The 25,813-nt window shown below is 46.5% G+C and overlaps 1 long non-coding RNA gene across 1 annotated transcript; it reads left to right on the forward strand.

The window, feature by feature from the left end:
* Positions 1-25,239, forward strand: LOC141049093 (uncharacterized). Its single transcript, XR_012220246.1, has 4 exons — positions 1-102; positions 6,595-6,734; positions 21,726-21,895; positions 23,048-25,239. It is a non-coding gene; the product is annotated as an uncharacterized lncRNA (long non-coding RNA).
* Positions 25,240-25,813: the final 574 nt, after the last annotated feature.

A 25,813-nucleotide genomic window follows, 5' to 3' on the forward strand; every position in this document is an offset into this window, starting at 1 on the left:
ATAAACTTTTGGGGATCATTCACCCATCATCCTGGGCACATAAGGAGCGCAGGACACAGTGTTAAACCTTCGGATCCAGAAAATAAACCATACAGAAAAAAGGTAACTTGTATGTAAATGTTTCCATTCATCAGTTTTTACTTTAACAATGCATTGAAAATGAAGCTTTTTAAATAATCTTGATTAAAATAATAATATGACTATCGATAGGTTATTAATATGTGAGTCCCGGACAAACCCTTTAGTCTGAAAACGAAGGAATTGACCGTGTCAATCTTGGTCTCTCACTACACACTGCACCGACAGATACAATAGAAAGAAGAGAAGGCCGTGACGTGATTTACCTCTGTTGCTGTGTCTAACCTTCTCCTGCTGCTCCATGATACACAGGAATCCATCTTACATCTCTTATCTAACTATATCCCAGCATGAAGTAAGATAGCAGTACAGAGCTCCCCTGTGCTTCTGTACCCACCACACACAGTTTCTACCCCCAATGTGATATCTCTCAAGTCAGAAGCAGGAAGTCTCATAAACTCTTCAAAATAGTGAGACACCAGAGAGCCCGAGTTCAGCCAACTTCAGTCTCCCTTAATCCTATAGGGCAGTAGCAATTATCACTAAATGACACAAGATTTTTTTCATTTTATTTTTCTAATTTTATGCATTTGATAATTTGGTCTCCTTCTGTTACTTGAAGTTTGTTTGGAGGTGTCATGTCTTCTTTACGTTACAGCTGAAAATAATTTTTTAAAAATTTGATAGAGAACAATCTAAATGTGACCTCCAATCTTTCATGATATGTCTATTTTGTAAATGCAATACTCTAAAAACATTCAAATCTAGAGAACTATATTTTGGAGTATCCCTCTGTTATTCCTCCTGGAAATGCATGTACAGATTGACAACTAGGTCAGATCATTCATATTGTCAATGTGTCAATGGGGTGTTTCTTTCCAGTCTGAAATTGTACATTCTATTTGAAGAGTGCAAGATTGTATAGAGACATCCCCATTAGCAAGGGGAATGTTAATGCCCAGTGTTAAAGGAAATCTGTCACTGGAAAATTGCGGGCTATGTAAATGCCCTGTGTCCGGTCCGATGGGCGCTGTTTCTTCTTTTCTCCACCCCATCCATGGCCGCCGTCCACGATATTTTCCGGAATTAGAGTAGTTCTCCATACTTTGCGCGTGCGCTAAGCAATCTTGCCTCGCGCACGCGCAGTATGCTTTGCCCAACTGCGGGCAAAGCCGAAAATCATTACTGCGCATGCGCCAGTGCACTATGTCTCGGAACACAGCAAAATACTTCCGGGACATAGTGTATCGGCGCATGCGCAGTAATGATTTTCGGTTTTGCCCGCAGTTGGGCAAAGCATACTGCGCATGCGCGAAGCAAGATTGCTTTGCGCATGCGCAAAATATGTAGGAGAACTACTCTAATTCTGGAAAATATCGCGGACGGCATCCACGGATGGGGTGGAGAAAAGAAGAAAGACCACCCATCAGACCGGACACAGTACATTTACATAGCCAGCAAATTTCCAGTGACAGATTTCCTTTAATTTTTACATACATTTCCAGGAGAAAAAACAAAGGAACATCACAATGATAGGTTCTAAAATTGTGAATTCATGGAGCGTACAAGCATTTAGTAAAAAGCCTTCTCTTCTGATTTTTAGTTTGTTTAAGCGAAGTTCACACTAGACGTTTTTGATGCGGTTTTTTTTATTCGTTTTTCATGCTAATTCTCAGCTGCATTTTACAGTACCAGCAAAGCCTATGAGATTTCCGAAATTTCATGCACACACATTGTTTTTTTTTTTGTCATCAGTATTTTGTGCTTTGCATGGTTTTTTTTTTTTGGGACATAGAGCATGTCACTTTTTTCAACGTTTTTTCACTATTTTCCACCCATTGACTTGAATGGGTGTTGAAAAAAATGCTGAAAAAATGCACCAAAGCGCTGATATCATGTTTTGCTGCGTTTTTGTGCCAAAACCTGATTCTATGGAATAGAACTTTTTTTTTCAACACTAAACTTTATCAGCATCAGAGACAAATCTAGCATGATGCCAAAACTGCACAAAAAACTCACAAAAAGGTCCCCCCCAAAAAAACAAGAGAAACCAAGGAAAGCATGCTTTTTTTCTGCAGCTTCTTTCTTGCCAAGAGATCAGGTTTTGCTGCAAAAAACAATGCTGGAAAAATGCCTAGTGTGAACTTACCCTTAAGATGGAAAACATTTGAAGGTGGCTATAAGTGTTTTGTGTAATCCTACTTTTGAAATGAAACAAACCCCATCCTACCATGGAGTCATTCTCCAGCAGCCGGGGTGAGTGCAGCCCAGACAGCCGCAGACTTATTTGTCTCCTCGTAACAAGAAGCCACCATTGATTCCAGCAGTAGGGGAAGCAGCTGAGGGGGTGACAACAGAGTGAAGATTGTCATCAAATGGTGCTGATTCTGCCAAATTGCTGTGTAAATTACACACAGATGACATCGCTCCGAGCTGACACAGAGTTATGTATTTTAATGCCGGGACAAAGCCTCCACAGAGGAGAGAAGCGTTTGATCGATCTATCAGTAATGTTTTATCAGACCCATGAAAATATCTCTTTGTGGAAAGAAAACAACTGAATCCTATACATTAGCGTCAGTAAGTGTCCGCTGCTGTCTGGAATCCTGAATCTCCGCATCAAAGCTCGCCATCGTGAAACGCGCTGGTATCAGAGGGGCCTCATCCCCAATCCCCCTGCACCGATGTCTCTGAAAACTGTACTGATAATGAGGCCTGCCTCTCAGTGTACTGGTAGTCTTTTTTAGAAAAAAAATATCTGTTGTGTCTATCTCTCTATCTATTATCTATCTATCATCCATCTATCTATTATTATACGATTAGTCCCCAATCCCCACAATTTTAAGCGTGCCCTGAAAACGCATTTATTCAGACTGGCCTATCGCCTCAACACATTAACCTAACCTATCCCTGTGTGGCACAGCCAAAAGTTTTACCATAACCAGGTTCCCCGCATCATGTTCCCACATGCTTTATGCCTCCATTAGCCCTCTGTGTCTGTACTGTTACACACTTAACATTATGGCTGGTCCATACAATCAGCGCAACTGTTACCACCCACCTTTCGTGTCTCCCTCTTTCCTCATAGACTGTAAGCTTGCGAGCAGGGCCCTCATTCCTCTTGGTATCTGTTATGATCTATGTGATTATTGTTATGCTGTAATGTCTATTGTCTGTACAAATCCCCTCTGAAATGTAAAGTGCTGCGGAATATGTCAGCGCTATAGAAATAAAAATTATTATTATTATCTATGTATCTATTATCTATCTCTTATCTATCATCTATCTATGTTTCTATATATTATCTATCTATCATCTATCTATCTATTATCTGTCTATTATCTATCATCTATCTATGTTTGCATCTATCTATCTATCTATCTATCTATCTATCTATCTATCCAGAGGTGTATCCAGGGGGGGCAGCCGGGGCAGTTGCCCGGGCGCAGCCAGCAGGGGGGCGCAGTCGGGCCGCCTAATGCAGCGTTCCGCAGTGTCTCCCCCCCCCAGAGGCTGCGTCCTTTGAGTCGGCTGTCCTCTCTGACGGCAGAGAAGGAGGCCGCGGCGGCTCCCAGGCAGCAATTGTACTGGCGTCTACACAGACGCCAGTACAATTGAAGCTCTGACAGCCGGGTCAGAGCGACGTCAGCAGCGTGATCAGGTCATGTGATCACGCTGCTGACGTCACTCCCCGGTGCCCAGAGCAAACGCTGGTGGAGGTGGTAAGTGTGCTCCACTGTGGAGCTGAAGAACCACCGATGGGAGATGGGGGGGAGTTAATGTGTGGAGATGGGGGTTATTGTGGGGATTGTGGTTAATGAGTGGAGATGGAGGTTAATGAGTGGAGATGGGGGTTAATGTGTGGAGGGTTAATGAGTGGGGGGGTTAATGAGTGGGGATGGGGGTTAATGTTTGGGGGGTTAATGAGTGGGGATGGGGGTTAATGAATGGAGGGGTTAATGAGTGGAGATGGGGGTTAATGAGTGGAAATGGGGGTTAATGTGGGGGGGTTAATGAGTGCGGATGGGGGTTAATGTGTGGGGGATTAATGTGTGGGGGGTTAATGAGTGGGGATGGGGGTTAATGTGTGGGGGGATTTGGAGTGGGAGGTACATAATGAGTGGGGGCTACATAATGAGTGGGGGATTTGGGTATAGGGACGGGGGTTATTGAGTGGGGATGGGGGATACTTAATGTGGGGGGATTTGGAGTGGGGATGGGGGATTTAATGTGTGGGGGGGATTTGGAGTGGGATGGGGGTACTTAATGTGTATGGGGGATTGGGGATGGGGGGATTGGAGTGGGGATGGGATTTAATGTGCGTGGGGAGATTTGAGGACACAAAATGAAGAGTATGTATCAGGGCTTGTAAGAGGAATACTGGAGAGAACGGGGTGCTCACTGCCAATTTAGATGCTCAGAGTTAAAAGACATATATTGTACAGTAGAAAAACCTCGGCACACAAAATTTATGAAATATAATGCTCAACTTTATAAGACTAACGCAATTCTGATAAAGTTATTTCAATACATATATGCTGATACAAAGAAAGTACCTCAGATTACCTCCACAGAGATAAACAGTATAAACACTATTGCTTATCTCTGTGGTGGTAATCTGAGGTACTTTCTTTGTATCAGCATATATGTATTGAAATAACTTTATCAGAATTGCGTTAGTCTTATAAAGTTGAGCATTATATTTCATAAATTTTGTGTGCCGAGGCATGTATCTGCTAACAGCTAAATCAAATGGTCACTACTCCATGCTAATTCTCTTGGATCTCTCTGCAGCATTCGACACTGTGGATCATCAGCTCCTCCTCACTATGCTCCGTTCCATTGGCCTCAAGGACACCGTTCTCTCCTGGTTCTCCTCCTATCTCTCCGACCGCTCCTTTACTGTATCTTTTGCCGGTTCCTCCTCCTCTCACCTTCCCCTTACTGTTGGGGTTCCTCAAGGATCGGTTCTAGGCCCCCTCCTCTTCTCTTTGTATACTGACCCTATTGGTCAAACAATCAGTAGATTTGGTTTCCAGTACCATCTCTATGCTGATGACACCCAATTATACGCTTCTTCTCCTGACAATCACGCCAGCCTTTCTAGAAAACACCGGCGATTGTCTAAACGCTGTGTCTAATATCATGTCCTCACTATATCTGAAACTGAACCTGTCAAAGACTGAACTCCTTGTGTTTCCTCCCTCTACTAATGTACCTACACCCGACATTGCTGTTTCTGTGTGTGGTTCCACTATTACTCCCCAGCAACATGCCCGCTGTCTTGGGGTCATACTTGATTCCGAGCTTTTCTTTGCCCCCCACATTCGATCACTGGCTCGCTCTTGTCATCTGCACCTCAAAAACATTTCTAGAATTCGACCTTTTCTTACTTTTGACTCTGCAAAAACTCTTACTGTTTCTCTTATTCATTCTCGTCTCGACTATTGTAACTCTCTTCTAATCGGTCTCCCTCTTACCAAACTCTCCCCTCTCCAATCTGTCTTGAATGCTGCAGCCAGGATCACATTCCTCACCAATCGTTACACCGATGCCTCTACCTTGTGCCAGTCATTACACTGGCTACCCATCCACTCCAGAATTCAGTATAAACTTATTACCCTCACCCACAAAGCCCTCCATGGCTCAGCACCACCCTACATCTCCTCTCTTGTTTCAGCTTACCACCCTACCTGCGCCCTCCGTTCTGCTGATGACCTGAGGTTAGCATCCTCAATAGTCAGAACCTCCCACTCCCGTCTCCAAGACTTTACACGTGCCGCGCCAATTCTTTGGAATGCACTTCCCAGGTCAATACGATTAGTCCCCAATCCCCACAATTTTAAGCGTGCCCTGAAAACGCATTTATTCAGACTGGCCTACCGCCTCAACACATTAACCTAATCTATCCCTGTGTGGCACAGCCAAAAGTTTTACCGTAACCAGATTTCCCGCATCATGTTCCCACATTCTTTATGCATCCATTAGCCCTCTGTGTCTGTACTGTTACACACTTAACATTTTGGCTGGTCCAAACAATCAGGGCAACTGTTACCACCCACCTTTCGTGTCTCCCTCTTTCCTCATAGACTGTAAGCTCGCGAGCAGGGCCCTCATTCCTCTTGGTATCTGTTATGATCTATGTGATTATTGTTATGCTGTAATGTCTATTGTCTGTACAAATCCCCTCTGAAATGTAAAGTGCTGCGGAATATGTCGGCGCTATAGAAATAAAATGTATTATTATTATTTATGTATGAGGAAATAGTTTGCGGGATGGGTGCAGACAGTAAGGGGAGCGAATGGGTGAATGTATGTGGACACAGTATGGGGAGTGAGGGTGATGTGTGAGCAGACAGTATAGAGAGTGAGGGGGTAAATATATGAGGAGACAGTATGGTGAACAGGGGGGATGTTAGAGGAGACGGTATGAGGAGGGAGGGGAACAGTGTGAGACGACAGAATATTGCAGATATTTTTATTTAGGAGCATTATAATGACACTTCTATCTTTAAGGGCATCGTGTGGAGAATTGGTGCAGAAGACCGGAGAAGATGGAAGTCTGCTGAGACGAGATGTGGATGAGAAAACTCATCATGGGGTCAGGACAAGAAGAAGAAAAGGAGAATGACTGCAGAGACGACGTCATATATAAGGTACCTGGTTGTAAATAATATTTGTGATACTGACTAATTCTCATGCTTTTATTTATGTTAGGAACATTAAAGGGGTTGTCCAGGTTTGTGCTGAGTCTGCAGACATTCTATGTGACTGCAGACTTCTGAATTCTCACAGTGCTCACTGAACGCTGTCAGGATTCTCTTGTGCCAGTAATTTACATACATGCGGTCACATGCTGACTAGACATGTGTGGCCTCACTCAATGAAAATGAACGGAGCGAGGCCGGGCACGTCTAGTCGGAATGTGGCCAGAAGTATACAAATCACATGCTTGTGCTGACATGACTGTACATCGGCAAGGGAGAATCCTAAAAGTGTGCAGTGCATTCGTTGTGAGAATTCAGTCATCACTAGAGTTGAGCGATACCAGCCGATACTTGAAAATATCGGATCGGAATGGATCGGCCGATCTTAAAAAAAAAAAAAAAAAGTATCGGTATCGCCGATTCCGATACCGGGAACCAATGCAAGTCAATGGGGCCAAAATATCGGAATTAAAAAAAACCCTTTTTTTCCTTGTAGGTTAATTCTACATGAAGAAAAACAACTAAGAATAATGTAGAATATATTGTGGGAGGTGGAGGAGACATTAAAGCCAGAGAGGTTTAGCCCAATCAAATGGAATAGCAGGAATTAAACTTTTTTTTTAAAGACGTTAGGAGTTACAAAGATATTGACTATGTTAGCCTCATTTATATTTTGCCAGACATGTATGTCTTCTTCTTCTTTCTTCTTTCTTCTTCTTCTTCCTTTTTTTACCTTCTTCTTCTTCTTCTTATTCCTATTTTTACATTCTTCTTCTTCTTCTTCTTCCTTTTTTTACATTCTTCTACTTCCTTTTTTTACATTCTTCTTCTTATTCCTTTTTTTACATTCTTCTTCTTCCTTTTTTTAAATTCTTCATATTCTTCTTATTCAACAATTATTATTCTACATATTCAACTTCTTCATCTTCTTCCTATTCTTCTTCATCATATTCTTGTTTGTGTCAGGCATTCCTGTAGTTGTTATCTAGAAAAGTTAGAAGTTTACACCTTCCGTTCTGCCTGTCACAAAAGATTTACAACAGGATTTGTCCGCGTTCAGTTTGGCCTGCAGCAGCAGGCCTTTTCCAGGGGCACCACGAGGAGGAACGGACTCACCCCCATACACTGCTTAGTCTTCTTCTGTTTATAAATAAGATAATATCATTTGCTCAGAGTATTAGTCTTATGCTTAATGTTCTTCTGCTTTGTTTTTTTATGCTTCTTTGTCTTCTCTCTCTTGTTGTTCTGCATCTTGGTGGTTGTCTTCCTGTTCTTTGTCCTCTTGAACCAGCTGACGGTACTGGCACCCGTAGGGGCAGCAGAAGGAACAAGAGCCAAAGGCACTACCGAGGACCAGCTGACGGTGCTGGAACCCGGTTACTAAGCAGGAGGTACCTGTGCTACAAAGCACTACCAAGGACCAGCAGACGTTGCCGGAACTCGGATACCGAGATGGAGGCACCTAGGCCAAAGGCTCTGACGAGAACCAGCTGACGGTGCTGGAACCCGGAGGGGTAGCAGAAGTTACCCCTGAAAAGCAAAGTTGGCATGCCGCAAGCTGGCCGCAGTTACCGAATCACACAGTCCTACAGGGGGTGCTTGTCCTACTGGCACTACGGAACAAGCCTTTCTTACCAGAACCCGCAGTCCACATAGGAAGCACCTAAACTGCTGGCACCCTAGCCTCGGCTAACCCAACCGCAACACGACATGGCAACTTGGGGTGGCAAACTGACATTGACACTTCCCGGAAACAGCAGGCAGGGCTGGAACCAAGCTGGGCAGGAGGGAGTACCCGTGCCAAAGTCAGTTATGAGCAGCAACTGGCGATGTTGGAGCCCAGGGACAAGCACTTAGCAGGCTGAGGCCTGATGTGCTGTCAATTGGGAGGCAGCAGGACAGATTGCCATCAAAACAGCAGGGGAACAGCTGACGTTACTGAACCCCACAAACACAGGAGCTAGTGTTTTACTCTGTGAAGACGGCACTTCCGAGCAACAACTGGCTGTGTTGAAGCCCAGGGACAAGCACGGAGCAGGCTGAGGCTGCATTGAAGAAATTTTAAGATCGGTTGAAGACTTCTACTAATTTTAACCAAGCTCCACTTAGGCCTGTGGCTTCACTGATTTTCGTATTTCCCCTGTCCTCCAACCCCGCCAGTTACAGCTCCGAAGTGGCGTCTGCACAATCCACACTTGTTCCTGTGTTACAGGTGTTCAGTCCGGTCAGTTAATCCCCTGATGTGTGTCCGGCAATGTCGCCTGCTCTGTCCACATTCCCATAACTAGTTATGGGAATGTGGACAGAGCAGGCGACATTGCCGGACACACATCAGGGGATTAACTGACCGGACTGAACACCTGTAACACAGGAACAAGTGTGGATTGTGCAGACGCCACTTCGGAGCTGTAACTGGCAGGGTTGGAGGACAGGGGAAATACGAGAGACAGTGGAGCCACAGGCCTAATTGGAGCACGGTTAAAAATCAGTAGTGGTACGACTATGTAGGCAGCAGGAGACTTTGCCATCCACACAGCAGGGGATCAGCTGACGTTACTGAACCCCACTGAGACACGGGAGCAAGTATCTCTTTCCGTGTGGACGGCACTTCCGAGCTACAACTTGCTGTGTTGAAGCAAGGAAATAGGAGGGTGTAGGCAGAGGCCTACTGTATTTGGAATGTGGTGACAGCAGGAGAGACTGCCATCCACACAGCAGGGGATCAGCTGACGTTACTGAACCCCACTGAGACACGGGAGCAAGTGTCTCTTTCCGTGTGGACGGCACTTCCGAGCTACAACTGGCTGTGTTGAAGCCCAGGAAATAGGAGGGTGTAGGCAGAGGCCTACTGTCTTTGGAATGCGGAGACAGCAGGAGAGACTGCCATCTCCACAGCAGGGGAACAGCTGGCAGTGCTGAACCCCACTAACACTCGAACGAATGTGTTTGGCTCTGTGGAGACGAGACTTCTGAACACCAACTGACGCTGTTGGAGCCCAGGATTAGGCGTGGAGCAGGCTGGGGCCTGTTGCTTTTGGCAGGTGAAGGCAGCAGGAGACGTGCCATCTCCACAGCAGGGGAACAGCTGGCAGTGCTGAACCCCACTAACACTTGAACGAATGTGTTTGGCTCTGTGGAGACGACACTTCTGAACACCAACTGACGCTGTTGGAGCCCATGATTAGGCGAGGAGCAGGCTGGGGCCTGTTGCTTTTGGCAGGTGAAGGCAGCAGGAGACTAGCCATCTCCACAGCAGGGGAACAGCTGGCAGTGCTGAACCCCACTAACACTCGAACGAATGTGTTTGGCTCTGTGGAGACGACACTTCTGAACACCAACTGACGCTGTTGGAGCCCAGGATTAGGCGAGGAGCAGGCTGGGGCCTGTTGCTTTTGGCAGGTGAAGGCAGCAGGAGACTAGCCATCTCCACAGCAGGGGAACAGCTGGCAGTGCTGAACCCCACTAACACTCGAACGAAGGTGTTTGGCTCTGTGGAGACGACACTTCTGAACACCAACTGACGCTGTTGGAGCCCAGGATTAGGCGAGGAGCAGGCTGGGGCCTGTTGCTTTTGGCAGGTGAAGGCAGCAGGAGACTTGCCATCTCCACAGCAGGGGAACAGCTGGCAGTGCTGAACCCCACTAACACTTGAACGAATGTGTTTGGCTCTGTGGAGACGACACTTCTGAACACCAACTGACGCTGTTGGAGCCCAGGATTAGGCGAGGAGCAGGCTGGGGCCTGTTGCTTTTGGCAGGTGAAGGCAGCAGGAGACTTGCCATCTCCACAGCAGGGGAACAGCTGGCAGTGCTGAACCCCACTAACACTCGAACGAATGTGTTTGGCTCTGTGGAGACGACACTTCTGAACACCAACTGACGCTGTTGGAGCCCAGGATTAGGCGAGGAGCAGGCTGGGGCCTGTTGCTTTTGGCAGGTGAAGGCAGCAGGAGACTTGCCATCTCCACAGCAGGGGAACAGCTGGCAGTGCTGAACCCCACTAACACTTGAACGAATGTGTTTGGCTCTGTGGAGACGACACTTCTGAACACCAACTGACTCTGTTGGAGCCCAGGATTAGGCGAGGAGCAGGCTGGGGCCTGTTGCTTTTGGCAGGTGAAGGCAGCAGGAGACTTGCCATCTCCACAGCAGGGGAACAGCTGGCAGTGCTGAACCCCACTAACACTCGAACGAATGTGTTTGGCTCTGTGGAGACGACACTTCTGAACACCAACTGACGCTGTTGGAGCCCAGGATCAGGCGTGGAGCAGGCTGGGGCCTACTGGATTTTGGCAGGTGTAGGCAGCAGGAGACTTGCCATCTCCACAGCAGGGGAACAGCTGGCAGTGCTGAACCCCACTAACACTCGAACGAATGTGTTTGGCTCTGTGGAGACGACACTTCTGAACACCAACTGACGCTGTTGGAGCCCAGGATTACGCATGCCGCATGCAGAGGCCAATGGGCAGCGGTTTTTATGGAGGTTGTTGACTACTACTGATTCTAACCATGCTCCACTTAGGCCTCTGGCTCCACTGTCTCTACTATTTACCCTGGCCTCCAACCCCGCCAGCTACATCTCTGAAGTGGCGTCAGCACAATCTACACTTGTTCCTGTGTTACTGGTGCTCAGTCCCGTCAGTTGATCCCCTGATGTTTGTCCGGCAAGTTCGCCAGCTCTGTCCTCATTCCCACTACTGGTTATGGGAATGTGGACAGAGCAGGAGACCTTGCCGGACACACATCAGGGGATAAACTGATGGGACTGAGCCACAGGAACACAGGAACAAGTGTAGATTGTGCTGATGCCACTTCAGAGATGTAGATGGCGGGGTTGGAGGTCAGGGGAAATAGTAGAGACAGTGGAGCCAGAGGCCTAAGTTGGGCACGGTTAAAAATCAGTAGTGGTATGAATGTTGATGGAGCTGGTGACTTTGCCGTCCACACAGCAGGGGATCAGCTGGCATTACTGAACCCCACTAACACAGGAGCTAGTGTGTTTCTCTGTGCAGACGACACATCTGAGCGACAACTGGCTGTGTTGAAGCAAAGGGATTATAGTTCAGGTGGTAGAAAAATGAACACACCAGCAGACCTGGATACAGTTGCCAACCACTAATTTAGTGTGTAAGAGGAATGGCAAAGTCTTTGGAGATCCAGGCCTTGTTCATTTTCAGAAAAGTCAGCCGGTCAACATTATCGGAAGATAGTCGCGTGCGACGGTCTGTTAGTACACCACCTGCGGCACTAAAGACACGTTCCGATAATACACTGGCAGCAGGGCAAGCCAGCACCTCCAATGCATACTGGCTAAGCTCTGGCCATGTATCCAGCTTAGAGACCCAAAACTTGAAGGGGGAAGAGCCATCTGGGAGTACAGTGACAGGGCAAGACATGTAGTCTGACACCATCTGACGGAAGCGTTGCCTCCTGCTGACTCGAGGCGTCGCTGATGGTGAAGACAATTGTGGTGGACACACAAAACTTTGCCACATTTGGGCCATAGTGGTCTTGCCTTGTGCTGCGGCGCTGCCTCTGCTCCCTCTTTGTGCAGAGTTTCCTCCACTGCCTCGATGCACAGAGCTGCTTTGTAAAGCAGTAGCAACAATGCTGTCGGGTGGAATGGAAAACATTATGGACTGCACCAGTGACTCTTCGTACTCCCGCAGTTTACGCTCCCGGTTCAACGTTGGTATGAGCCTTTGTACGCTGTCCCGGTAGCGAGGATCTAGGAGGGTGTACACCCAATAATCAGCCGAGACGAGAATGTGGGCGATGCGGCGGTCGTTTCTCAGGCACTGCAGCATGAAATCAACCATGTGCTGCAGACTCCCAACTGCCAAAGAACCGCTGTCCCCTGTTTGAGGCGTGACCTCGGCCTGCTCTGCATCACTCCACCCTCGCTGTACATACTGAGTAGACGTTTGTGTACCTCCCTCCTCTGGAGAGATGTCTTCCTCCTCCATCGACTCCTCCTCATCCTCCTCACAAAGTGTCCCCTGCCTAGGCCTTTGTGAGGAAACATGTAGCGCAGACTGTCCAGAAGCAGATGGCATTTGGGACTCCTCATCCTCCACCTCTTCCGAAACCTCATCCCTTAGTGTTTGCAGTGTTTGTTGAAGCAGGCAGATAAGGGGGACAGTCATGCTGACTAGTGCATCATCTGCACTCGCCATCCGCGTGGATTCATCGAAGGCACGCAAAACGAGGCAGATGTCCTTCATAGAGGCCCACTCAATGGTGCTGAAGTGTGAACGGCGCACAGTGCGACTTGTTTGCGCCTGCTGCAGCTGGTACTCCATGACTGCTGCCTGCTGTTCACACAACCGCTCCAACATATGTAACGTTGAATTCCACCGGGTGGGTAGGTCACATATGATGCGATGTTCCGGAAGGCCAAATCGTCGCTGCAGAGCAGCGAGGCGCGATCTTGCCGTGCTGGAACGCCGCAAGTGAGCGCACTCTATGCGGACCTTGTGCAACAGTGCATCAAGATCCGGATAGTCCCTCAGAAAGCTCTGCACGACTAAGTTAAGCACATGTGCCAGACATGGGATGTGTGTGAGGTTGCCTAGGCCAAGAGCTGCCACCAGATTTCGGCCATTGTCACACACTACCAAGCCCGGCTGGAGATTCGCTGGCCCAAACCACACATCGCTCTCCTGCTTGATAGCATTCCAGAGCTCCTGCGCTGTGTGGCTTCGATTCCCCAAAGAAATTAATTTGAGTACAGCCTGTTGACGTTTGGCCACGGCTGTGCTCATATTGGTCGTAACAGGCTCCTGCTCTGCTGTTTCTGAGGAACTTGAGTAGGAGGAGGAGTCTATGTGTACAGACTGGAGTCCTGCAATCCGTGGCGTTGGAAGAACACGTACAGCGCCACTCTCCAGATCTGTACCCGGCTCCACAACATTGACCCAGTGGGCAGTGAGGGAAAGGTATCGTCCCTGTCCATGGTTACTGGTCCACGCATCGGTGGTCAGGTGGACCTTGCTACTAACGGCGTTTAGTAGCGCATGTTTTATTTTGCCCTCAACATGTTTCTGCGGGCAGGGACGGCTCGCCTGCTGAAATAAAAGCGGCTGGGCACGTTGTATTGGGGGACTGCCAATGCCATTAAGTCCCGGAAGGTGTCAGTGTCCACCAGCCTGAATGACAGCATTTCAACTGCCAGAAGTTTGGCAATGCCAGCATTCAGAGACTGTGCTCGGGGATGGTTTGCCGAGTAAGGGCGCCTTTTATCCCATGCCTGTGCTACCGATGGCTGTGATGGATGGGAACGTGCTGCTATGGGTGGAATCTGACAGGGTCTCCGGACAACAGTGGCAGAGGTTCTTCCTTGGCGATCCTGTGAGGAAGCCGAACCAGCAGTGTGTGAGCTGGAGGAAGAGGCCCCAACACGAACTGAAGAGGTGGTTGGTGGTGCTGTACGTTGGCCTACGTCTTCAGGGTGTCTCTGCAACTCCAACTCGTGCTTGGTGCGCACATGTTTCCACATATTTGTGGTATTGAGGTTGCTGACAATTCTCCCTCTTTTGACTATCTGATGACACAGCTTGCATTTGACAAAGCAAATGTCATCTGCAACTGTGTCAAAAAAGGACCACGCACTGCAACTCTTGGGAGCGCCCGTTTTGCCTTTGGAATGAGGAATGCTCCTAACGGGTGCCGAAGTGGAGGGTACAGGCAACCAAGTCTTCCCCCTCCCTCTGCCTCCTGTTTTGGCCGGTAGGGGAATCTCTTCCTCCGAGCTGCTCCCACCACCTTCCTGTTCCTCACGCCATGATGGGTCAAGGACCTCATCATCTTCCCTCCCCTCTTCAAACAGCTGCTTCTCCGGGGTTGTCTTGCCAGCACCGTACGCACCAGAAAGTGGCAACTGAGTCTCGTCATCATCTGATGCGTACTGAGGTGTGCTGACCATAGGCACTGGCCCACTCGCCTCTTCAGATTCAGAGGGACAAAGAAGTTGCGCATCACTGCATACTCCCTCTTCTTCACATTCAGGAATGCTGCTTGGCTGGCCCCCTCTTTCCAAGCCAACAGATTCCGAGAACAGAAGTAGAGACTGTGATGGCTCCTGTCCATGTCTCTCTGACTGCCTGGGCACTTTGGCAGGTGGTGAAGAGACAGATGGTTGCTCTTCGGTGCTCTGGTCCTGAGAGGCTGTGGAAGTAATTGAAGTCGATGCGTTAGCTGCCATCCATCCGACAACGGCTTCAATTTGTTCCTCCCGCAGCAGTGGGGTACGTTGAGGTCCTACAAAGCTGCGCATAAAGGACTGTTGCCTGCTAAAACTGGGGGATGCTGATCCACTGGTGCCCGCAGCAGGCCCAGAATCCCCACGTCCTCTCCCTGCAGAATCCCCACGTCCTCTCCCTGCTGAAACTCCACGCCCACGCCCACGCGCCTTACTCCCTGCCTTCTTCATCTTGCCAGACTGCTTAAGATTGGCAGAAAAGTACAACGGGGGGCCTTAGTGTGCTTATTCCTGAACAGCTGGTTACAGGTACAAGAAACACTAATTTTATGAAGTGTGTGTGTGGACTACACTTTAATAGGAGCTGATGTGGCCTACACAAGTTCCAAATGTAGTGTTTGGTGAACTTTTTTTGTGGTTTCTTTGTTGGAAACAAACTCAAAGTATGTGAACAAAGAATTGAAACTGATAGTATCACCAACTTTTTGGAGCTATTACAATGCAGGCAGGTAACCTACAATGCAAAAGATGAGGCTCCAAAAAAATTGGGTAATACTAATCTGGCTGCGCCGGCAGGGCACAAGCCAGAAAAAAAGGCTCCTCTATCTACTCCTATATAGTGTTTGCAACCAACCAATGTTGATGGATACGGATGGATGCACACTAATAGGAGAAGAAAAAATGAGCTGCACTCAAAGACAAATATGTGTGAGGCAGTGACGCACGTTGAGCGTCCTACAACCAGACGTAGCTGCAGGACACTCTACTCAGCGTGAGCTGCACTCACACACAGTCAGAGGCCTCTCAGACAGCCGTCAACAGTGCAGCTAAGTGGGCACTGGCACTGACAGGCTGCAGAAAGGCTCCGCTGTGTACTCCTATATAGTGTTTGCAACCACCGTAGATGGAGACGGATGGATGCACACTAATAGAAGAAAAAATGAGCTGCACTCAAATAAAAATATGTGTGAGGCACTGACGCACGCTGAGCGTCCTACAACCAGACGTAGCTGCAGGACACACTACTCAGCGTGAGCTGCACTCACACACAGTCAGAGACCTCTCAGACAGCCGTGAACAGTGCAGCAAAGTGGACACTAGCACTGAAAGGCTGCAGAAAGGCTCCGCTGTCTACTACTAGTGTTTGCAACCAACGTATATGGATACGGATGGAAGCACACTAGATTGAAATTATGTAAAAAATGCAGCTCAAAAAATAAAAGATGTATGAGGCAGCAGTGATCACACTGGGTGGCCTACAGCCTGACGTGGCTGCAGGACCCACTCCACAGCGTGAGCTGCACTCACACAGCCCTTGCAGACAGCTGTGAACACTGCTGCTAGGGCAAAGAAGGCTACAGTGGTGGTTTATGTAGCCTGGGTAAAGCACTAGATGTTTGGTGGAATCGCTATTTCTAACTGTCCCTCACAGTCTTCTACAGCAGCCTGTCCCTAACTGAATTCACAGCAGAGTGAACCAGAAATGGCGGCTGCGGTGGCTTTTATAGTGCATCATGACATCATTTCGGCAGCCAATCACAGCCATGCCAATAGTTAACATGCCTACATGCCTAACAGGATGTGCCCACACTTCGGAGGATTCCCATTGGCTTAATCAAAGCAAGCAGGCTCATAGCATGATGGGAACTTCCGATTCCGATTCCGGAATCCGATATGACAAAAGTATCGGAAGTCAGTATCGGAATTCCGATACCGCTAATATCGGCCGATACCCGATACTTGCGGTATCGGAATGCTCAACACTAGTCATCACATGGACACTTCACTCATATGCAATTTTCACAGTTATGGTCCTGTGACAACGAGCTTCTCATCCTGCTTTCAGTTTTTTACTGAACATTGAGAGCATTAGGGAGAGCAGCTCGTGGGTACTTGCAAGTCGCATATGTACTTGGGAGGAGCGCCGAACCAAATTCTTGCCCCGGGTGCCAGAAAGTCTAGATACATCTATCTATCTATCATCTATTACAAATCTATGTATTTATCTATCTATCTATCTATCTATCTATAATAATAATATCTATCTATCTATGTATTATCTATTTATATATTATTTATTATTTTCACCTTTACAAGCTGGTGTGCTGCCTCCATTTTTTTCTACAATATTGAAGGTTTGGTATTTGCCTTTGGGCACGGCACCCAGATACATTGCTGTTGCTGCTTCTTCTTTTCTTTTTTTTTGTATCTATCTATCTATCTATCTATCTATCTATCTATCTATCTATCTATCTATCTATCTATCTATTTGTCTGTTTGTCTTTATATTATCTCTTTATCTATCTGCATATCTTTCTATTTCATATCTAAATATCATTTATTATCTAATTTTGATATAAATAATATATATCACTTGCTCTACCCATTTTCTCTCTCTTGTTCTATCTATCTGCTTTTATATCTATCTTTCTTAAATTTTTATAATATTTTACACTGTTCACAATTTTCCAGCCATCAAATACAATGTGAGAAACAATTCACCTTATTGACATTTGCAATGTTTATAAATCAAAAGCCATAAAACAAAGTGTTTGTAAATATTTGTAAACACACTATGCTTTACATGTTATATATACTGTGACATTGTATTTAAAGTGGAAGTACGCTTTAAACTGACCTTCAACTTCAAACAGGAAAGTGCAGCTATTTTTTTTTATTACTACTGATTGCCTTGTGAATGGCTCATAAATACTAACTACGGTATATCAGACCCTGGTGTGGAGTTGCAGTACATTGGAAATTTTCTTTAAAGCGTGTTTCCAGAGATTTGGATGAAAGTTATTAGTGGCATTTTTGGGCAATACATTAGCCTGCTTCATGTGCATAATAAATCTTGCATCTTTGATTTTCTTTCTATTCAGGAAGGTGTAAGAGAAATTATTATTTTTACAACCCCAATAGGAAGAGAAGTTGGCTACTTCCTTTTATAAAAAACCCATATGAGAAGTTAGCGTCCTCCCTTTTCTTAACTTTTAGAACAAAAATTGATATACATCCGTCTTTGAAACCTGTAAAATGAAAACTCATTGGAAAAGAAGCTAGCTACTTCCCATTATAAAAATCCATGTGTCCTGATTCCACCCCTCAGTGTGTCTGGGATGCAGATACTGATGGCTCAGCTGTCCAATCTCGTACAGCGACATGCTGAAGCTGTCAGTACTTTGATTGACAGCTCAGTCATCCAGTCTGGTGCAGGAGTGTGCTGAGGTGTCAGTGTTTTGATTGAGAGCTCGGCTGTCCAATCTGAGACTGGCGGGTGATGGCTGCTTCCAGGTGTTCATTGTCCCAGGTGATCGCCAGACTATTTAACTGTGCTGTTAGTCCCAGATGTACATTCAGCTACTGTGTGGTTTGTCTCTCTGTGCCTTGCGTTCTGTTTGTTGATCTTTTGTTGCCCGACCTTGGATCTTGTTCTGACCATCTGTCCGTTTAACTCCTTTTGCTCTGATCCGCTAGCCTCCTGGTATTTTGACCTAAGAACCATTACCTGACTACGCCTTTGTTTCTTCCTTCTGTTTATGACGTACCCTCCTGGCTTTTGACCTCGGGCTCCTTGACTTTCCCATCTCACGGCTTGGCTGTGAGAAGTGACTCAGCTTCACACCAGGTGAGAAGATAACTACTTCTCATTGTAAAACCCATGTGAGAAGATAGCTACTTGCCTCTTTGAAACCTGTAGAACAAATTATTAGCTATTTCCATCTTAAACCTGTAAAAGGAAATGTTATATACTTCTCTCTTTGAAATCTATATGTGAGGAACTTAGCTGAAAAGTTAGCTACATCCTGTGAAATCTGTAGGACGAGAAGTTAGTTACTTCCTTCTTCAATGTCAGTTTTCAACAATTCTTACACCATTTCGAGGGCCCTCGCAGAGCCAAGGTTCTAGCCTTCATTTGTCCCATGAAGGTTACACTGCATTCCCTTAGCTTATTATGTTTGAAGCTTTTTGACTCTGACAAAAGTTAACATGGTGATAATGCATATTTAAAGGGACAGATTTAGTTCAATGAGATATCATGACTACTTTCAATACACCATAGCTTCAATCAAATATATGTATAATTATTGTGTGTTGCAGTAGGTTACGTCCTCTGATACCTAAGTGGTTACGTAATTTTTCCATTTTCGTGCATGACCTCATCTTCTGCTATAGATTCTTTCATTAAGAGATAACTAAATCTATTTAATACACTCGCAGTGATTAAAGAGCAGGTCACATCTGCTGAGCTGCTGCATAAAGTGTATTCCCCAGTGTCCCCTGGGAATACTATGCTCACTTCTAGTAGTAATGACCTAATCCGCTCTTCTGTGTTTATGTCATTCAATTAAAATTCAGACAGTTGGTGATGTCACCAGGACCTATCACTTTAAATGTAAAAATACAATAACCCAAGCTGAGATATATATATCTGTTCAGTGAAGTTCTCGCTATGTTGAGCTGACGAGGACATAGAGGCAACACTGTGATTGGCTTTTCTTGGTTAATAAAATAGTAGAACTGAAGGGTCAAGGAGTTAAAATGAAATTTTCCTTGACTCTGCAAAGCTAATATTTCACCAGGTATAGTGCTATTCTTGTACATTAGGATCAATATCCCCATAGTTATTGTTACGCTCGCACCCTGGCAGGTTGGCGTGAGCCAGGGGGTTGTGGCCCCACTGTGCCACAAAACCAGACTACCCTGGAAGGGGAGTGACTAAGCAACTACCTTGGTGTTCATTTGAGCCTCTGATGGTGAGGTCAGGCTTGTGGGGCAGGTAGCTGCCAGGTACCACTCCAGGGTGGTGTCTGGCTGTGGCTGCTCATCCCACTGGGGGACGGAACACTAGGACAGGAGCAGGCAATGGGCTTGCCTGGCAGGCACGGCTGAGACACTGGCAGGCGGGCATGGCTGAGACACTGGCAGGCGGGCACGGCTAAGACACTGGCAGGCGGACACAGCTGAGACACTGGCAGGTGGGCACGGCTGAGACACTGGCAGGGCAGGTGGGCATGGCTGGCTCTCCAGCAGGACAGGTACTGACTTGGTAGGGACAGGAATATGGGCAGGTATATGGAAACAGGTAGGGGCCTGTTCAGACTGGAGGGTATATGGGAACAGGTTCAGACCTGTTCAGACTGGAGGAACTGGAGCTGATTTGGGAACCAGTATAGACTGGTAGGACAAAGGTCCACAGGATGTGGAACCGAAGCAGAGCAGAATCGCAACGTTGCGGAGCAGAGAAAAGCTGTAAGGTTGCGGAGGAAGTGCTGAGCAGATCTGCAGGTATGTGGAGCAGGGCAGAACCGCAGGTATGTGGAGCAGGGCAGAACCGCAGGTATGTGGAGCAGGGCAGAACCGCAGGTATGGGGAGCAGGGCAGAACCGCAGGTATGCGGAGCAGGGCAGAACCGCAGGTATGCGGAGCAGGGCAGAACTGCAAGGAGCGAAGCAAGGCAGATCTGCAAGGAGCGGACCAAGACAGAACCGCAGGGAGCGGAGCAAGACAGAACCGCAGAGAGCGGAGCAAGGCAGAACCGTAAGGAGTAGAGCAAGGCAGAAACGCAAGGAGCGGAGCAAGGCAGAACGGGACCATAGAGCGAGAGCAGAGCGGGACCGCAGAGCAAGTCACAAGAGCAGGGCAGATGGAGAGGACACGAGGATACCCACAGCAGGGAAAAGAAGCCAAAGACAAGGAGACAAACAGACAGAGGTTAGGACTGAGTTCAGACAAGGTTAGGTACCGGAACAGGATAAGGTACAGGAATAGGACACAGTACAGACAAAGACGGACATAGGAACAGATACTAGACAAGGACACAGGCCTGAGTATGCAGCCCTCAGGGAGGCGGAAACATAGGACACAAAGCACACGGTAAAAGGTCTGGGAATGCAGCCCCCAGAGAAGGCGGAAACAAGACAAGACCTGGCACCTCAGCAGCAAGACACTGACTGAGGGAAATAGTTGCTCAGGCATCCTCTTATGGGCGGGGATGCCTTAAGTACTTGAGGCCTCTTGACAATTGGCTGGGGAAACCTTAGGAAGGTGCACACTGACTCAATAAGAGCCAGGGAGTGTCGGCGCTGCGCCCTATGCACACAGCCAGGAAGTATGCAGAGAGCAGGTGTGGTAAGGGCCCAGATTGGGGGTTGGTCCACTGCTTACTGCACACAGCAGACACACAGATGAGACAGAGGCAGATTTCAGTTGCAACAGGTCTGGGTTTTATTGGCCGTCCTCCTGACGACCGTAGCCATACACCGCAGTTCCTTTACAGCTCTCCGTACTCAGGCCCAGGTACCCTCACCTTTCCTTCAGTCGTAGTGATGTTCCTCGTGGATCTTTCACTGGGGCTGTCCTAGACCTATCTACCGCCAGCGCTTCACCTGCCCGAGGTCGTTGTCCAATCGGTACCCTCGGGGCCTCGTCTGTCCTGCGGTGCTTGATATCAGGGCCACCCCCCCGACTGTCTATTCCTGTCAGTCCCCTGGTCGAGCTCTCCACCGTTGTCAGTCTTCTGCTCCTGAGCTCCTCCCGGGACTAGAACTCTCTGGAACCCACTCCTGTTCTATTTATCCCCTCTCTCACTGGGAATTTCCCTCCTGGGTTCTTATCTCCTCGCCCCCCATGACTAAGCGGTTTCTTAAGCCCTAAGCTGATGTCAAGTCCTGAACTACACTCCCCCTGCCATCTTGTGGTCAATTCTAGGTACTGAACTCCATTTTCTATCTTTCCCAGCTGTTACCCTTCTGTCATTGCCAAACTCCGTCAACAGTGCATAAACCGTCCCCTCCTACTACCAGTCAAGTCTGTCCGTCAAGTCACCTTCCTCACACAGGCAGGAGACAAGAGGCACCCAGCATGGAGCCGGCAGAAGACAGAACTCACAGCATGGCCCGGAGTAGTGAGTAAGTTGGTGTGTAAGGCAGGTGGGGGATGGGAGGCCATGCAGTGATGCCGCAGGGTTGTTACAGTTATATTCATCTACGTAAGGGGCAGTATTATATTAGATATATTCTTGTACACGGGAGCAGTATTATATTAGCTATATTCTTGTACATAGGGGCAGTATTATAGTAGTGTATTCTTGTACATAGGGGGAGTTTTATAGTAGTTATATTCTTGTATATGGGGGCAGTATTATAGTAGCTATATTCTTGTACATAGGGGGAGTTTTATAGTAGTTATATTCTTGTATATAGGGGGCAGTATTATAGTAGCTATATTCTTGTACATAGAAGCAATATTATAGTAGTTATATTCTTGTACATAGGGAACAGTATTATAGTAGTTATATTCTTGTACATAGGGGCCAGAATTACAGTAGTTATATTCTTGTACATAGGGGACAGTATTATAGTAGTTATATTCTTGTACATAGGGGGCAGAATTATAATAGTTATATTCTTGTACATAGGAGCAGTATTATAGTAGTTATATTCTTGTACATAGGGGCAATATTATAGTAGTTATATTCTTGTAAATATGGGACAGTATTATAGTAGTTATATTCTTGTACATAGGGGGCAGAATTATAGTAGTTATATTCTTGTACATAGGGGGTAGTATTATAGTAGTTATATTCTTGTACATAGGGGGTAGTATTATAGTAGTTATCTTCTTGGTACATAGGGGCAGTATTATAGTAGTTATATTCTTGTACATAGGGGCAGTATTATAGCAGTTATATTCTTGTACATGGGGAGCAGTATTATAGTAGTTATATTCTTGTACATAGGGGGTAGTATTATAGTAGTTATATTCTTGTACATAGGGGGTAGTATTATAGTAGTTATATTCTTGTACATAGGGGGTAGTATTATAGTAGTTATATTCTTGTACATTGGGGCAGTATTATAGTAGTTATATTCTTGTACATTGGGGCAGTATTATAGTAGTTATATTCTTGTACATAGGAGCAGTATTATAGCAGTTATATCCTTGTACATAGGAGGCAGTATTATAGCAGTTATATTCTTGTACATAGGGGCAGTATTATAGTAGTTATATTCTTGTACATAGCAGCAGTATTATAGTAGATATATTCTTGTCTTCTCCAGCGATGCTCTAGGAGTGCTGAACGCCTATGGAGAAAAACCCACACACTAGAAGACTTCATCCACTTCAAATTTATGTTAAGAACCTATAACTCTGCCCTTCACCTCGCCAAACAGACCTACTTCACCACCCTGATCTCCTCACTAGCCAACAACCCCAAGAAACTTTTTGACACTTTTCACTCCCTCCTCAGGCCAAAAGCACAAGCCCTTATCACAGATATTTGTGCTGATGACCTGGCCTCCCACTTTACAGAAAAAATAGATAATATCCGTCAGGAAATCTGCTCCCAACCACCAAATGCTGTGACTCCGATCCCTTCCTGCATCTCCCCTGGTTCACTTTCCACATTTGATCCCATCACAGAAGAAGTGTCCAGACTCCTCTCTCCTCGTCCGACTACATTGCACTACCAACCCGATTCCCTCACATCTCCTCCAGTCTCTCTCTCCAGTCGTCACAACCCACCTAACTACAATCTTTAATCTCTCCCTCTCCTTGGGCATTTTCCCATCCTCCTTCAAACACGCCATTGTTACTCCATTACTAAAGAAACCCGCTCTCGACCCATCCTGCACAAACAACTACAGACCAGTCTCCAATCTCCCCTTCATCTCTAAACTTTTGGAACGCCTAGTTTACTCCCGCCTTACCCGTTACCTCTCCACTCACTCCCTTCTAGACCCTTCACAGTCCGGCTTCCGCCCCCTACATTCGACTGAAACTGTGCTCATCAAAGTGACCAATGACCTTTCTGACAGCAAAACGTAATGGTGACCACTCTCTGCTCATTCTTCTTGACCTTTCTGCAGCTTTCGATACTGTTGACCACCATCTCCTACTCTCTAGGCTCCAGTCACTAGGCATTAAGGACACTGCTCTCTCCTGGTTCTCTTCATATCTTTCTGACCGCTCCTTCAGTGTTTTGTTCTCTGGCTCCACGTCATCTCCTCTTCCTCTTGCTGTCGGGGTACCTCAGGGCTCAGTCCTTGGCCCCCTTCTCTTCTCTCTCTACACGGCCCCAATTGGACAGACAATCAGCAGATTTGGCTTTCAGTACCATCTTTATGCTGATCACACACAACTATATACGTCATCCCCTGACCTTACCCCCGCTGTACTACAGAACGCCAGTGACTGTCTGTCCGCAGTCTCCAATATCATGTCCACTCTCTATCTGAAACTCAACCTCTCCAAAACGGAACTTCTTCTGCTCCCGCCGTCTACTAACCTCCCTAAATCTGACATTTCCCTCTCCGTGGGTGGCACCACAATAACACCCCGGCAGCAGGCGCGCTGTCTGGGTGTTATGTTTGACACCAATCTCTCCTTCACATCCCAATATCCCATATACAATCTCTTGCCCGCTCTTGCCGCTTACACCTAAAGAACATCTCTAGAATCCGCCCTTTTCTCACCATGGAAACAACAAAAACCCTCACTGTAGCATTGATCGACTCCCGCCTGGATTACTGCAACGCTCTATTAATTGGCCTCCCCGTCACTCAACTATCCCCTTTCCAGTCCATACTTAATTCAGCAGCCAGGGTCATCTAGCTGACTAATCGGTACTCGGACGCATCCGCTCTTCGCCAGTCCTTACATTGGCTGCCCATTCATTATAGGATCCAAGTCAAAGTACTTGTTCTCACCCACAAAGCTCTCCACAGTGCAGCACCCCCCTACATCTCCTCCCTCATTTCTGTCCATCGGCCTAACCGACCGCTGCGCTCTGCAAACGACTTTCGACTAACCTCTGCATTAATTCGTACCTCCCAGTCCCGACTCCAAGACTTCTCCCGTGCTGCGCCAATCCTCTGGAATGCTCTACCCCAAGAAATCAGGACTATCCACAATTTGCATAGTTTCAGGCGCTCCCTCAAAACACATTTGTTCAGAGCGGCCTATCACGTTCACTAATCAGTCATTCTATGTGTAAGTGTGCCTGTGTAGCCCATTCACTATCTCCATCCATCCCTCACTCCCTCAAGATGGCTGGACCTTCATTGTAAATACACCATTGTAAATACACACCTGTACTCTGTATCTCCCTCACCTCATTGTAGAGTGTAAGCTCTCACCAACAGGGGCGGCTTATTTTGCTTTAATTATTGTATTGTTAACGATGTTACTTATGACTTGTGTTTTGAAACTGTTAAACTGTAAAGCGCTGCGGAATATGTTGGCGCAATATAAATAAAGATTTATTATTATTATTATTATAGTGGCAGTATTATAGTAGTTATATTCTTGTACATAGGGGCAGTATTATAGTGGTTATATTCTTGTACATAGGGGCAGTATTATAGTAGTTATATTCTTGTACATAGGGGGCAGTATTATAGTAGTTATATTCTTGTACATAGGGGCAGTATTATAGTAGTTATATTCTTGTACATAGGGGCAGTATTATAGTAGTTATATTCTTGTACATAGGAGCAGTATTATAGTAGTTATATTCTTGTACATAGGGGCAGTATTATAGTGGTTATATTCTTGCACATAGGGGCAGTATTATAGTAGTTATATTCTTGTACATAGGGGCAGTATTATAGTAGTTATATTCTTGTACATAGAGGCAGCATTATAGTAGTTATATTCTTGTACATAGGGGCAGTATTATAGTGTTTATATTCTTGTACATAGGGGCAGTATTATGGTAGTTATATTCTTGTACACAGGAGCAGTATTATAGTAGTTATATTCTTGTACACAAGGGACAGTATTATAGTAGTTATATTCTTGTACATAGGAGCAGTATTATAGTC

Source organism: Dendrobates tinctorius, unplaced genomic scaffold, assembly GCF_039654945.1.
Source record: "Dendrobates tinctorius isolate UK_male_01 unplaced genomic scaffold, ASM3965494v1 ptg000143l, whole genome shotgun sequence".
Taxonomy (NCBI): Eukaryota; Metazoa; Chordata; class Amphibia; order Anura; family Dendrobatidae; genus Dendrobates; species Dendrobates tinctorius.